A 14,176-nucleotide genomic window follows, 5' to 3' on the forward strand; every position below is an offset into this window, starting at 1 on the left:
TGTCACTGTCCTCAGCTGTAGCCTCGGACCAGAAAGGCCGACTGACCCGGAAGCTAAGGCAACTAGGCTTGCGGGGTCCCCCACGGCTCTGCACCCTGGATGTGAAAATTTGTGTTTTCTTGGGGGACCCCCTCAAGCATGAGCTGCAGACCCCACTAAGCTCTGTCTGCCTCTGCTGACCAGCAACCACGTGCAGGAGCTGAACCTCAGAAGTTCCAAGAGCATCTCCGACCGACTCTCACAAATCCCCACATGCGACTGTCTTTGGGACGAGGTACCGAGGAGCCTGGGCAAATCCAGACAGGGCTGTGGACACCGAGGGAGCAGCTCAGTGACCCCCGTGCCCGGGAGCAGCCGGTCCGCACACCCACCCTAAATCCCTTCCCTCCTAACTGGGGCGGGTAGGGACGGTTTCCCGTCTTCATCCAGGACTGCCCATGGACTCGGAACCCCATCTGCACGACCCGTGCCCCTAAGGACCTTCTCCATCCCAGCCGTGCGCTCACAGGACCAGAAGCTTCAGAGGAGGCAAGCAGGCCACGGACAGAGGGCCAGGGGGCTGGGAGGGACAGAGAGGAAGAGACGAGGGCGCGTCTAAAGAGCTGGAGCTCAGAGATCACCGCAGGTTGTGGGCACCAGGACTAAGGGGGTGTGACTGAAGCGTCACCTGAAAATAAGGCGGGAAAACTGAGTGGTTTGGGGAAATACTCAGGAACAGAGCAGACAAGACGTGGTGGGTAGGCTGCATGGGTGAGGAAGCGAGTGGGGACGGAGGGATCACTTGGGTGGAGGGTGGTAGCCTGCACCGAGGTGGGAAAGGCCAGAGGAGGACCCAGCTTGGGGTGGGGGTGGGGGTGCCAGGTCAGCCGGGGACACTTTGACCCCGTGGGCCTTCTGGTAGGTACTGGGATGAACTGCCCGCTGGCTGAGGGACCCAGAGCAGTGACGGGCTGCGGACAGCAGCCATGCTAGGAAGCCCCTTCAAGGCCTCCCGAAGAGCTCCCACAAGGGACCCTTGGGAGAAGCGGCCAGAAGGGTCCCGGCCCCGGAGACCAGAGTGGAGGGTGACCAGGGCAGCGGAGGGAGATGTCCCCTCCCGTCCCCACCTCCCTCAGGCTGAGGCCAGACCAGCGTTGGGGCAAGAGGATGAGCTCTCAGGGGGACAGGGGACAGAAGGTGTAACCTGTGCCAGAGTCCTTTAAAAATTACAGTGACTGTGGAGCTTATAGATGTTTATGAGATGCCATCAAGGACCTGAAAAGAACACACGCAGCTGCGACGGGGGGTTTTCTTCCTAAGGCAGTTCCAGCGACGCCCCAGAGTTGAGACTGCTCAGTGAACCAGCTAAACACGGTTTTACACGCTTGCTACGGACAATGTTAGAAAACACGTGTCTGCAGAGAGATGGAAATACACGCTGAGCGCGATCCCACCACCAAGGAAAAAGTATTATTGCTGCTTGTGTGAATAACGTTGCCGTTGCTAATGTGCCTCTTGTCACCGTTAGTCCTGCCGTCGCTTCAAACTTGCAGAGAAGTCCCAACGACGGTACGAGGGGCTCCCCAGGCGCCTCACCCGGATCTACTCTCCCTCTTCTCTGTCTCCCTATGAATGGAGACAGACCCACAGATATTGTTGCTGTTGCGTTAAATATATCCCGTGTGGTTGCGAATATTAAAATGACGATTCTAACAACATACTACTCTCATATAGACAGATATTTGTTTTCTGGACCGTTTGTGATTAAGCGGGAGGCCCCTTACCCCCTGAATGTTTCAGGGTCTGTTTCCCAAGAACAAGGTAGTTCTCTTATGTAACCATAGTGCCAACATCGACACCAATCTCTTGATATCTAGCCCACAGTCCATATTCAGACGACGTCAATTGTCCTAAAACTGTTCTCCACAGTAACCTGTTTTCCTGACTCAGCAGCCAGGCCAGCGGTCAGTGATTTCATAGGTGTCCCGCAGCTGGCAGGGCAGAGGGGGGGAGGTGTCACCCATCATGATCATGTTAATGGTCATGTTAATGATTCAGGTTATGCATTCTGGGGTACACATGCCCTAGGGGGGATGCGTGTTCCCAGTACGCCCTTTCCTGATGTACACGAAATGGGCTTATCCCCCCTCGGTGATGTTACCATCCATCACCTGGGGAAGGTCAGGAGTGCTTTAGAATTGGGGTTACACCGCATTGCTGTTTTTAAACTGTGTTTTCACTGAACAACCTGTTACAGGTGTTTGGAATGCCTTAAATATTCTTACATGCCACCATTTTAATAAATAACTTAGTTTTCCGTTATATGCACAGTATATTTACTTATTACAATTCCTATTGTTTTGCCAAATTTCAACGTTTTGCCAAATTTTTGCTGACATTAGCAATGTGGTGAACATTTTAATAGAAAATTCTTTATATACGTTAAAGATTATTTCCTGAGGGTAAATCCCTAGAAGCGGAATTGACAGTCAAGGGTTATACATATTTTTAAGGCTAAAATTGCCACTGAAGGGTCCTTGTCCTCAAAAGCATTTACACTCCCCATTACAGCACAGGAAAGTGTCTTCCTCACCGTCTGTCTCCCTACAGCATCCCCCACACCGGGTTTTGTCATTTTCCAAAATCCTTTCTTGCTTCGGTTTCTGTTTCTTTAGTCAAAAAATTTGAACTTTTCTCCATTTATTTTGGGCCATGTATGCAACTTCTTTTCTTTAGCTTCTTAATCACATCCTTTGGTAGTTTTTCTGCTGAGTTTTCATCTTTTGTTATAATACATAGTTCTCGTTATTATTGTACAAACGATTTGTAAATTCGGTTTTGAGTTCTTCCTTGTTTTTTTCCCCCCCCCTTAGTGTGTGTTTTTCTAAACTCCCAAAAAGCATTTCCAGGGCTTTGTAAATAGAGTGCACTTGTACTCATATTTGCAATTTGTTTGAACACGTCTATAATTGCTCTGTCGGTAATTAATTTGTGGTGTTCCGTGTTGCGGTGAAAAGGCACGGTCTGCTGAGAGCACGGCTCAGTGGTGCGGACTGCCGGCGTTGGGGTCAGGCCGACGTGGTGTTCAGCCTGTCTCCGCCGGGTGACTTTGGGTGGGCCTTTGATCTTCCCCTCTGGAAACGAGGAGATGATAACAGGGTTGAGGTGAGGACAGACTGGGACGCTGTGCCCAACGCCTGCCCCTTGGCGCTCGGGAGGTGCTGGTCTCCGTGGCTGTTTCGTTACTGTGGCCCGGGCTCCTGAGGACCACGTTTGGGCCCGAGCCTCCAGGACGGAAGAAGAGGACCCGAAGAGCAGGCGTCTGACCGTGCTTCCACGGGTTCCCTCTTCCACGGTGCACAGACGTCAGTCCCTGGGTGACATTCAGCAGCCACCTAAGGTCCCTAGATGTACACTTGCAGGCCACTGGCCTGGAGCTTTAACCTGGGTCAAGAAGTACTCCCGAAGCACCGAGCGAACGATGAACTTGGACGACGCTGAGCCCCGTGCCCAGCACACAGTACAGGGGAGCATCCCTCCCCTGCTCCCCCGACTCCTCACGGACACAGCAGATGGTGGCAAAGAAGCACGAGCTGGCCAGCTGGTACATTTGGTTCTGCTCACCACCCGGCCCTGGTACCAAGCAAGCTGGGTACCTGGGACTTCTGGTCTCGGGGTCAGCTTGCTCTCAAAGGGCCCCTCCACCTCGGACAGCCTGTAATTCTATCACATGGAATCTGGCATCATTGCTCATCTCTGAAAGCTCACTCTTCAGACATCTATACACCCACAGGGACCAAAACACGAGACAGCAGGTGCCCAAAGAAGGAATGCTCAGGGGTGTCGGGAAGGGCTCCCGACCCTCTACCTCTCGTAATCTGACCTGCTTTCCAGGTGCTCCCGCCCAGCCAAGTGCCCCCGGGGGCGCTCCAATCTGTCTGTGGCCCCTGGAAGGCAGGCTTCTTACTCACTTCTACGGGCTAATTACTTGTCAGACCAACTGCGCAGCTCTTGGTAGGAGGGGCTGAGTTCCTTCCAGCCTCGCGATGGAAAGCAAAAGAAAACAATGCGAGACCTTCCTGGATAACTGCACATTCACCACCACAAACGGTACCATCGCGAGGACAAATATGTAACATTTCAGAACTCGGGAAAATGGCCCAGCAGCGGCCCACACTAAGAATGGGAGTAATTTGGTCCTGCGGTCCAGCAGGGGAAAGAAACCCCAAGTTTCTAATTACCTAGCCACAATCCTATATTTTGATGTAGAAGAGAGGCAACAGAGAAGCTCTCTTCTGGTCACAGACACGCTAAAGAGTCAAGAGACGAGCCTTCTGCCCAGGCCGCCCCAGTTTCTCAGATGAACCCCCAGGAGCCGCCAGCGGCCCCACTTCCCCCTCTGCCCGCCTTACAGGGGCATCAGCAACAACGTCCTCCTCAAAACGTACCCCTGCCTTTGGTGTCCTTCCTCACCAACAAGTACGGGGCCCTGCTCACCTGGTCTCCCATTCTGCCCGCCACTCCGTGCGTCCAGAAGCTCTCACACAGCCTCTGCGTGTCAGCCGTGGCCGTGAGGTCAGTGAACATCTCGTCCGCTGTGGGGCTGCAACGGTAACAGAGTCCAGCTTCAATCCTTAGATTCCCAGGACACCACTGATGTCCCATTTCGAGCTTCTGGCAGAGGCCTCAGCCCGGCCGGCCTGGCACGAAGGACACTTACTTCCTAAGAATGGCATTTGTGCCCGGGCAGTGCTCCGCTGGGTCCGTGTCCCTCGTCACCCCTGTGGGCCGCAGGATGCGCCCAGTGCCCGGAAGGGACAAAACCTTGTGGTATTTCCTGTCCAGGATCTGGGAGCTACCGTCACCCTCCCTTCCCGACAACACACACGGAAACACTATAGCCCTGCTCCCCGCCAGCCGGGGTTTTACTGGTCATCCCTTTTATTCTCGGGATGCACAGACAGGACAGTGGAACAGAGACTGCAGGGCACGGTGAAGAGCAAAGGAGAAGAAATTTGGGATGAGGGAACGAGGGATCCCCTCTTGCTGGGATGGCTTGCCTCTCAACACCACCGACATGTGACACAGTCTGAATGTGACTTTTGTCCCATCTCAACAATGACAAATCATAAAAAAAAAAAAAAAGTTGGTCAGAAAGCATAGAAAGGAAAAACGTCTTAACCCTACAGCCTAATGACACAGTTCCCATCACTGGCCCAGCGTCCCCTCTGGCTGTGGGCCATCCCGGGTCCCCCGTCTTGTGGTTCCCCAGCTCCTCTCCTAACAAAACCCGACCAGATCTTGAAGAGGGGAAACTGAGAGAGCCGAACCGAGGTGGAAAAGGGGCAGAGAGAAAAGGAAGAGACCTCAAAGAGGGGGAGGGGCGAGGGACCCAAAGGCCCATCGGGAGCTGGATTCAGAGACAGCCTTCTCCGGTGGGCGCTGACCTGAGGGACAGAGACAAACACCGGGCTCCTGCGTAGCCTGGGGACGTGAGAGCTGGGAAGAGCAGAGGTAATGGGGAGAGGGAGCTGGGAGGGGAGGTGGCAGGTTCTCCTCGACCACCTTCCAAGGACCCCAGGGAAGATCTGGGGACACCTTTCGAAACTTGACCCCTTGTTCCCCAATATCTGTTTCTGGTTCAGGACCCTCATCACAAACCACCTCCAGAAAGTCTACGAAAGGACGTCCTGGTGACCTCCATGTCCGAGCTCCTGGAAGGCAGTCCCACATCAGTCCTCGGGGCCATCGGGGCCACCGTCTCTTCAGGAGTGACCCGGGGTTTTGTGGCATTGGGCTGGAGGTGCAATGGCCGGGGGGAGGTTTTGTTAAGTCCACCGCGGCTGCTGGGACAGAACACCACAGGCAAGGGGCTCAGGTGACAGTCTACACCTCGGGGTTCCGCGAGTGACAGCTGGCACCTCCGGGTTCTGGAAGCCGGAAGGTCCGGGATAAGGTGTCTGCTGAGTCCCGCTTGCCGCCCCTCTGGCTGTGCCCCCACGTGGGACCCTGCCCCCCCCGCCCCGCCCCGGGCTCTCTGGGGTCTCTATTAGAAGGGCACTAGCCCCAGTCCCGCAGGCTCCACCCATGTGACCCCATGTCCTCCCGGGGCGCCGTCTCGGAACCACCCCACCGGGAAGTAGGTTTCAACCTGGGAATCTGGGGGCACAGCACGCTCCGCGTCGTCTACACAGGCGGAGGTGGCCCTCGGTGAGCGCGGGGGGAGGGAAGAGCCCCGACAGCGCGCTGGGCCTGCGCTTGCGGCTCCGCGTAGGCTTGCGGCTCCGCGTGCCCCCGACGCCACGCCGCGGACCCGGGGTACGACCGCCTTTTACCTACCAGGGAGGTCAGGTGCCCCAAGCCCATCCAGCTCGCAAGCGGCCGCCTCAGGACCCGGACGCTCAGCTCTCCGACCCCAGGGTCCAGTACTAATCACTCTGACACCAAACAGCCCGGCCCTGCATCCGCGTCCGGGTGGGACAGAGGAGGATGCCCAGGTTCGCGGCTTTGCAATCGGGGGGTGAAACCCCGAGTTTACGCCGCAGGTGATTGGAGGAGTTTAACCGAGCATCCCTACCTCTTGGCTTCCCATTGGCTGCTGTTTCGCTGCACCCTCCTCTTCCGGCCCCTTCCTGAGAGGCTGGCCCAAGGCTCCAGAGCTTTGATTGGATGGGCAGGGAGGGGCGGTGTTGTGGGATCGACACGCCCACCAAATGGGCAGGGCATCGTGGAGCCCCACCCCTTGGCAGCCGCCTGCGGGGTGGTATGTCCCGGATTTTCCCAGATGTGGCACTGAAGTCCCGCGTCCTGCAGGTCAGGACGCGGGCCCTGGGCTCTCCCGGCCTGGAAGGCAGGTGCTTGCACCCCTGCGCCGGCACATGGGAATCCTGACGCCAGAAGCTGCCCCTGGGGCCCTGCAGCGCCCTCAGGCCAGAGACGACTGGGCCTCCTGGGCCAGATCTTCCGCCCAGCTTGGCGCATCACCCGACTGTCCCCAGTTTCGTCGTGTTCTTCGCGTTTCTCAGGTAGTGGTTATCAAAGAAAGTGGAGTGTCTGGGGAGTCGTTAGGAACGCAAATCCCCTGACCCCACCCCAGACTCACTGAGTCAGGAACCCTGGGGCTGGGACCGGTTCAAGAATCTCCAACACTGAACTGTGACTTTCCACCTTTCTTCCGAGGTCCAGCGTGGGACCAGCAGCCGTGGGAATGGGCTATGGTCCTATGGTCCCGAGGCCCTGGGCATCCAGAGAGCATGGCCTAAGCTGGAGAAAGAGGAGGCAGGGAGCTCATTCTCCAAAGGACGAGTCTGTTTAATGGTCACCGTTGGAGGTACAGTGGAGAGTGTTGGACAACAGGACATGGCTGAAACCACATGTAGTGGGAGGGGAGAGCGAGCAGGCGGCGGGCAGGGGCGGAGGGGGGGGAGCCTGTCTTCAGAGACCACATTCCACCCCAGCCAGGCCTGCCTCTGCCTGGTTCACTGTGTTTCTAGACCTCCCGAGGCAGCCGTCTTCAGGATCGGCATCACCTGAACAAACTGACCACCGGGAAAAATTCCTGAAAGCAGTTTGCCCCAAAAGATCAGTATTTACTTTCTAACGAGCAATGTTCGATGAGATCCTCCCTCAGTCTGACCGCGGCCCCATCACTCACCTGTGCCCACAGCAGGCCTTCTGCTCCGTCAACGGCCGCATCCAGCTGATTTTATGGTTGTGATAACCTGGGTGCCCTGAGGCACTGCCACGTTAAGACTGAGGCCTCCGGGCAACAGTCAGCCCGGCCGGGTCCCATCCAGGGTGATTTGGCCGCCCAGGGAACATTTGACAATGTCTGGAGACATTTTTGCTTGGCGCAACTGAGGGATCTACTGGCATCTAGTGGGCAGAGGCCATCCTACCATGAATAGGATAGATGCTCCCCCCCCCCCCCCACACCGCAACAAAGAGTCATCTGGCCCCCAAATGTCTCTAGTGCTGAGCTGGAAACCTGCCCCAGGGCCTCCTCTCCATTATCAATCTCCGCCGCCTCCTTGGCAGGGGAGGCCCCCATGATACGTCTGGGGAAACCAGCTCATGTATTTCCCAGCTCCACTCACTGACTGCTCACTTATACATCGATTTATCACGACAAGGAGTATAAAAGAGGGATGGGGGTGCTTGGGTGGCTCAGTCGGTTAAGCATCCGACTTCAGGTCATGATCTCACAGTTCGTGAGTTTGAGCCCAGCATCAGGCTCTGTGCTGACAGCTGGGAGCCTGCTTCAGATTCTCTGTCCCCTCTCCCTCTGTCCCTCCCCAGCTTGTTCTCTCTCTCTCTCTCTCTCTCTCTCAAAATAAATAAATAAACTTATTTAAAAAAAGAGTGATGTATCAGACATGTGGAGGAATGCGAATTTTCTCAGGCTTTATTTAATTTTAACTTCAGAAAAAGAGAGAGAGAGAATCTTAAGCAGACTCCGTGCTCAGCCTGGAGCCCGAACCGGGGTAGGGATTCCAGGACCCTGGGATCGTGACCTGGATGCCCAGCTGACTGAGCCACCCAGGTGCCCTGAATTTTCTCAGGTTTCAAGCCATCAAAGAAAACACGAACAGAATTAACAGCAGAGATGTTAATCTTTTAGAAGCGAAATATAACCAAACTAAATGTAAAGGGAGAAAGTTGATTGCAAAAACATATTTACATTAGAAGTGATTATGGATTCAGGGAACCTGAGTGGCTCAGTCGGTGAAGCCTCCAACTCTTTGATTTCAGCTCAGGTCATGATCTCACACTTCATGAGAGTGAGCCCCACGTTGGGCTCTGTGTTGACTGCGTAGAACCTGCTTGGGATTCTCTCTCCTCTCTCTCTGTGCCTCTCCCCTGCTTGTGTGTGCACCCTGTCTCTCTCAAAATAAATAAATAACTTAAGAAAACGGAGTGGTTATGGGTTCAAATCTATGCAATTCGTGCAAATATGACCGGAAAAACAAAACAAAACAAAAAAACAAAAACACAACTGAGGCTCAAGAGAGAGAGAGAGAGAGAGAGAAGTGGTCTTTATTCTAACACTACCTTCTACCGTTTACCGGGCCCTTACTATGTGCCCGGAGCTGTGCTAAGCCCTTGGTATATTTTATCTCATTTGATCCCCACAACAGCACGTGAGCGACACGCTCATGATTTCCATTTGCACAGATGTCGAACCGAAGTGCTCGGAGGTCGGGGGAAGCATCCCAGGCTCCCCATAGCTGGTAAAAGGCAGAGTCAGGATTGAAGTCCAGATCTGCCTCATTAAGTCCAGTTCTCACTAGCAAACAGATGGTAAAAAGTCAAAACACTTGGATGAGGGACAAGGTGGTGTCCCACCGAAGCCCTGGGACGGTATGACTCGGGACGTGGGACCCACACAGGGAAGCACAGCCGTGACTGTTCGCTGGCCAAGCTCGCCGGCCGGGCCTGGAGGGATGCGGATTTCTGCTCGTGGGGCAGGTGGAGGGAGGGGCGAGCTGGAGGAGGCCGCCCTGTCGGAAGGAAGCCTGTGACATTCTGCCGTCCTGCCTCCTTCGGGACGAAGAGCAGGAGAAGTCCGCGCCCTCCCTGTCATCTCTTTGCTCCGTGCCGTGGTCCTGTATCCCGGCTCTGCCTCTCACACACGTTCTGACTCACACAAGCCCCTGGAACGCTCATTTCCCGGCTCGGCTCCGTCCACACCGGCACCGGCCTCATCGCCCTCCTGCGGAACACACGCACGTGTTCACTAAAGGCCTGGCGGGTGCCAGGGACTCCGTGAGTCTTTGGCTTTTACCCTTCCCTGATTTTTATCCTGGCAACAAGTTAGCGGGGGAAACACCGTTTCATACGACGAGGGCCACCTTGATGGGGTCTAAACTGCTCTCACGCCTCTCCCAGGGGGCCAAATGGCTGGGGCTGGCCGCTGGTGCCCCGCCCGCGAGGGCCAAGCCAGGGCAGGCAGGGCAATATGGCAGGGCACCACCAGAGGGGGGCAGAGAGCCGGGATCCAGGGCCCGGCCTGGGATGGGTCCGCATGCCTGCACGCCCGAGCAGGAACACCCAACGGGCACACACAGGCTCTGTGAGACCCTCCTGGGCTCTGTCACGAGTTAGGAGCTGGTGCCACCAGACTGAAGACTCCAGAGGCAGACATCTAGGTGAGGACGAGCCCAGAATGGCTCTTTGGTCAAAAAGGAAGTAGCTCTATGGAGTCCAGAAGGAACCTTCCAGAGGGGGCCTGATCCTAACCACTGCTACTCACTGAATGTGCTGCTATTAAGAGGATGTGGTTTGGGGGACCTTAAACCAATACTCTCTCTCTCTTTTTTTTTTTTTTTAATTTTTTTAACGTTTATTTATTATTGAGAGACAGAGAGCATGAGCAGGGGAGGGGCCGAGAGATGGAGAGACACAGAATCCGAAGCAGGGTCCAGGCTCTGAGCCGTCAGCCCAGAGCCTGACGCGGGGCCCGAACTCACGAACCGCGAGATCGTGACCCGAGCCGAAGTCGGACGCTCAACCGACTGAGCCCCCCAGGCGCCCCAAACCAATACTCTCTTATTTGTAGAAATATGTAAAGCCAAACCTGATAGATTGAGGTCCACAGAATGTGTTCTGGAATGTGGGGAGGATACCCCTAGTAGTCACGGGGTGCGGGGCCCGGGCAGGGACGAGGAGATGGTGTGCCAGGAAACTTCCAGACAGGAAGAGGACACTTGATAGGCCCGGGAAGGAAGGGAGACAGAGGAGAAGCCACGGCTTCCCGGCTCCAGCCCAACCCCAGGGTGTGGCAGGGTCGGTGTTGAAATGGGCTGAGGCTGGCACGCTCTGGCTCTGGGGCTGCAGCTCTGGGGACAGCCTCCCTCGCGGGGAACCTGTCACGTTTACATGGAACAGTCAGGCCGAGTGAAAACGCAGGGCGGTGGGGTAAGGTAGAGACGAGGCCCGAGGTGGGGCTGCCCGGCTCTCCCCCAGCCTACAGACGACCACAGTGCCAGCGGATGAGAACCTCGGGTTGAGACCCAGCAACCTGGCCTGGTAAGTGGCGAGGGGACCCCACCACAGAGGCCACAGAGCGCACATCTTAGTAGGGGCCAGGTGGAGGGTGTGTCCGACGCTCAGAAGCCGTGCAGAACCACGGAGAGTTGGGGTAGGGGCAAGCCAGCGACCAAAACAGAAGACAAACTTGAAGTTAATCGCCAAACCTGGGAGACAGAAGCCGAGGTAGCCCGCGGACCAAGCATCCCCACCTGTGCCACTACCGTCCTCTCCGACTCTCGGGTACTCCCGTCCTCCCTCACGGCAGCCATGTTGCCTCCAGCCGAGCCACAGGGCCTTTGCACATCCCCGCTCTTCCCTTCAAACTCGGTTTGTTGGGTCTTCCTGGCTCAGCCACCCGCCCCTCTTCCATACTCTCCTTTATAGCACTTGTCATTTGGTTTGCTTGTCCTTTTACACTCATCCTGGCAGCTTTCGGACTGACACCTGCCTCCCCCACAGATTAGGAGCTCCAGAGAGGAAGGGACTGTTTCCACCGTCACTGCACGCCCAGCACCGACAGCAGCAAACCAGCGTACTTGAATGACTGGATAAACGAACCAACTGCCCAACGAGAGGATGGAGGAAGGACCCGCCGGAGTTTGTCTCTGCGGCAACAGGGTCTCCACGTTCAGGAGAAGAGTCCGAGGCAGGAAGGAAGCCGCGTCCAGCCCCGAAGGTCGGGGGAGCGGGCGCTGCCCTCACTGAAGGACCTGGACCTCTTCCCACATCACACTTGCTTTTCCTTGACCTCAACGTCACAGGAGCATTTTCTTTTTCTTTTTCACGGGACCTTGGTCTGGTTCTTCACTTTCGATTATGCAAATGTTCAGCAGATGAGGAAGGGCAGGACAATACCCTGCGGAGAGGATAAACCACAGTTAGCCAGGCCGATCTCGAGTCAGACACTGCGATTTGCACGTCTAGGAAACCAGGCCACGGCCCTGCTGAAGCCAAAACGCTGTCACCACGGCACACAAGATGAGCACGGACTTCTTCATCCCCTGATACGCCGGCTGCGCCCAGGCTTCCCCCGGAGTCTCCAGCACGTGTCCTGTGCTTGGTCTCCTGGATCCAGGATCCAATCGGAGTCTGCGCACGGAGCGGCGTGGTTTGAAAACCATCTCGAACGGCCTCATTCAGACCACGTGTTTAGCCACCGGGAGCGTGGGGAGCGCCGGCCGCCTCCCGTTCACACCGGGCACCCTCGGTCCTGCCCACAGCTGCCTCGCCCTGGACGGCGCGTGCGTCCAGGAACGAATAGCCCTGCGGACGCGGGCTCCCCGTACGTTCCAGAAGCCCGAGGCAGCCCCACGAGGGGGCGAGGCCACGCGCTTCGGAGGAGCAGACGATGAGCCACAGGGAAAGTATTTGCCTTCTCTCAACATTGCCAAGCCTGCCGGGAAATTCTGCCACCGCTCAGGACGCTGGGCACTGTCCCCGGCGGGTCTCAGGAGGCAGCCCCGAGGTGGCCCTGGAAAAGCCGTCCACTTGGGCGGCGAAATCCGTCCTGGACTCTTGGCCACAATGCAAGAGGCACGCGTCACCAAAGTGCTCAGGGGTAGCGCCTGGGGCGCACGCGTGACTTTGTCTGTTTATCTTGATGATGGGAATGTTGTGGTCTTCACGTTGTCTTGTCTTGGGACAAATAGGACCGTGGATCACAGGACCCCACTGGGGTCCGCACACTTCACTGTTGTGGGGCCTGCCCCCTGATCCCCAGCCTCCACCTGCCAGATGACAGCAGCGTCTGCAGACACTGAGCCCCATCATCCTCCGTGGAGTCCTGTGCTAGGTCCTCCCACAAGACACTGGTTTGAAAAGTTGGGAAAGTTCCAGAACCATGTACACCTGCTAAGAATTTCAAGCTTGGGGAGAACCTCAAACCAGGCGTTTCAGCGGTGCCTGCGAGAGCGCCTGCTCGCGGGTGCAGAGAGAGACGCCCAGCGGCCAGTTCCCTCCCGTGTCCCGCGGTGTCCCGCCATCGTGCGGGGGAGGCTGTGCCAGACCCTGGCCTCACAGGCCGCGGGAAGGGACACCGTCGCAGAGACGCCTGACGGGGCCGTTTCCTCCCGGCAGCGCTGCTGTGGTGCCCGGTGCCCGCAGGTGCCCTCGAGGGGCCCAGTGGGATCTCCCCCCTCCTTCCTGTTCACCCCCCACCCCTGGTGGTAACTAAGGGACCAGGGCGGGGCGGGGGGGCGGACAGCCCACCTGTAAGAAGAAGGCATGGTGGGGCACCTGGGGGGTTCAGTTGGTGAAGCCTCCCTCTTTAGATTTGGGCTCAGGTCATGATCTCAGGGCTGGTGAGTTTGAGCCCTGCGTCAGGTTCTGTGCTGACAGAGCGGAGCCTGCTCGGGATTCTTTCTCTCTCTCTCTCTCTCAAAATAAACTTAAGAAGAAGAGGAAGAGGAAGAAGAAGAAGGAGGAGGGGAGGCAATGAAAGGACGAGGCTGGAGGGACCAGGGGAAACTCTGAGGAGGTCAAGGGCAAGCAGCTCGGGTCACTCTGCTGGGGGAGCAGGTAGAGGCCCCTGGTGGCCTGCAGAGCAGAGGGCTCACCCGTCCTGGCCTGGACATGCCCAAGGGCCCCAGTCTCAGCAGAGGCTTTTCTGACCCCCAGTAGGTCAGGGCCTTGGGCCTGAAGTCTTTTCCTCAAAGGCACTTACCCTCGATGGCTGGACCGTCTTCCTCCCCGACCGGGGACGTTCCGTTTCGCTGCCAGGCACCCGGCCCGGGGCTGGAGCTCAGAAAATGTTTCTTTGTTGAAGGGATCTCCCTCCCGATCCTTCACTCTCAGAGGACCCCCTCCCCCTCCCTCTCGGCCCACAGCCCACAGCCTGGAGTCCTTTAGAGGCGGACTTCTTGGAGCTCAGTCCCCTTCAGCACACACCCGGCTGGCCTCTCACGGTGGAAACGGGCACCGGTCCCTCCGTGGCCACCGGGTGGGTGGCAGATCCCAGGGCGGGTATAGCACGTCCTTCTGCCGAAACCAGATTGGGTGGGTTTCCTGGAAGCAATGTGTTTCTGATGAAGGAGGACAAAGTGTCCTGTTTCTCCGCAGCCTGGTCTTTCTGGTCTGGCGGAAGGCGCCCGGCTAGCTGTGCTTCTGTGCGTTTTCTGACCCTCCTGACCCCGCCAGGGAAACCGCACGCAGACGCCCGTGCGGTGCC

General features: G+C 56.9%; 1 long non-coding RNA gene across 3 annotated transcripts in view; it reads right to left on the reverse strand.

The window, feature by feature from the left end:
* The window catches only part of LOC131515933 (uncharacterized), a 31,514-nt gene extending 25,025 nt beyond the window's left edge, over nt 1-6,489 (reverse strand). For all 3 annotated transcript variants that reach the window (XR_009263750.1, XR_009263752.1, XR_009263751.1), the window contains exons 1-2: nt 6,319-6,489; nt 4,477-4,582 (exon numbers count right to left, since the gene is read on the reverse strand). This is a non-coding gene — a long non-coding RNA (uncharacterized LOC131515933). The remainder of the gene's footprint in view (nt 1-4,476; nt 4,583-6,318) is intronic.
* Nucleotides 6,490-14,176: the final 7,687 nt, after the last annotated feature.

Source organism: Neofelis nebulosa, chromosome 7 (genome assembly GCF_028018385.1).
Source record: "Neofelis nebulosa isolate mNeoNeb1 chromosome 7, mNeoNeb1.pri, whole genome shotgun sequence".
Lineage (NCBI taxonomy): Eukaryota > Metazoa > Chordata > Mammalia > Carnivora > Felidae > Neofelis > Neofelis nebulosa.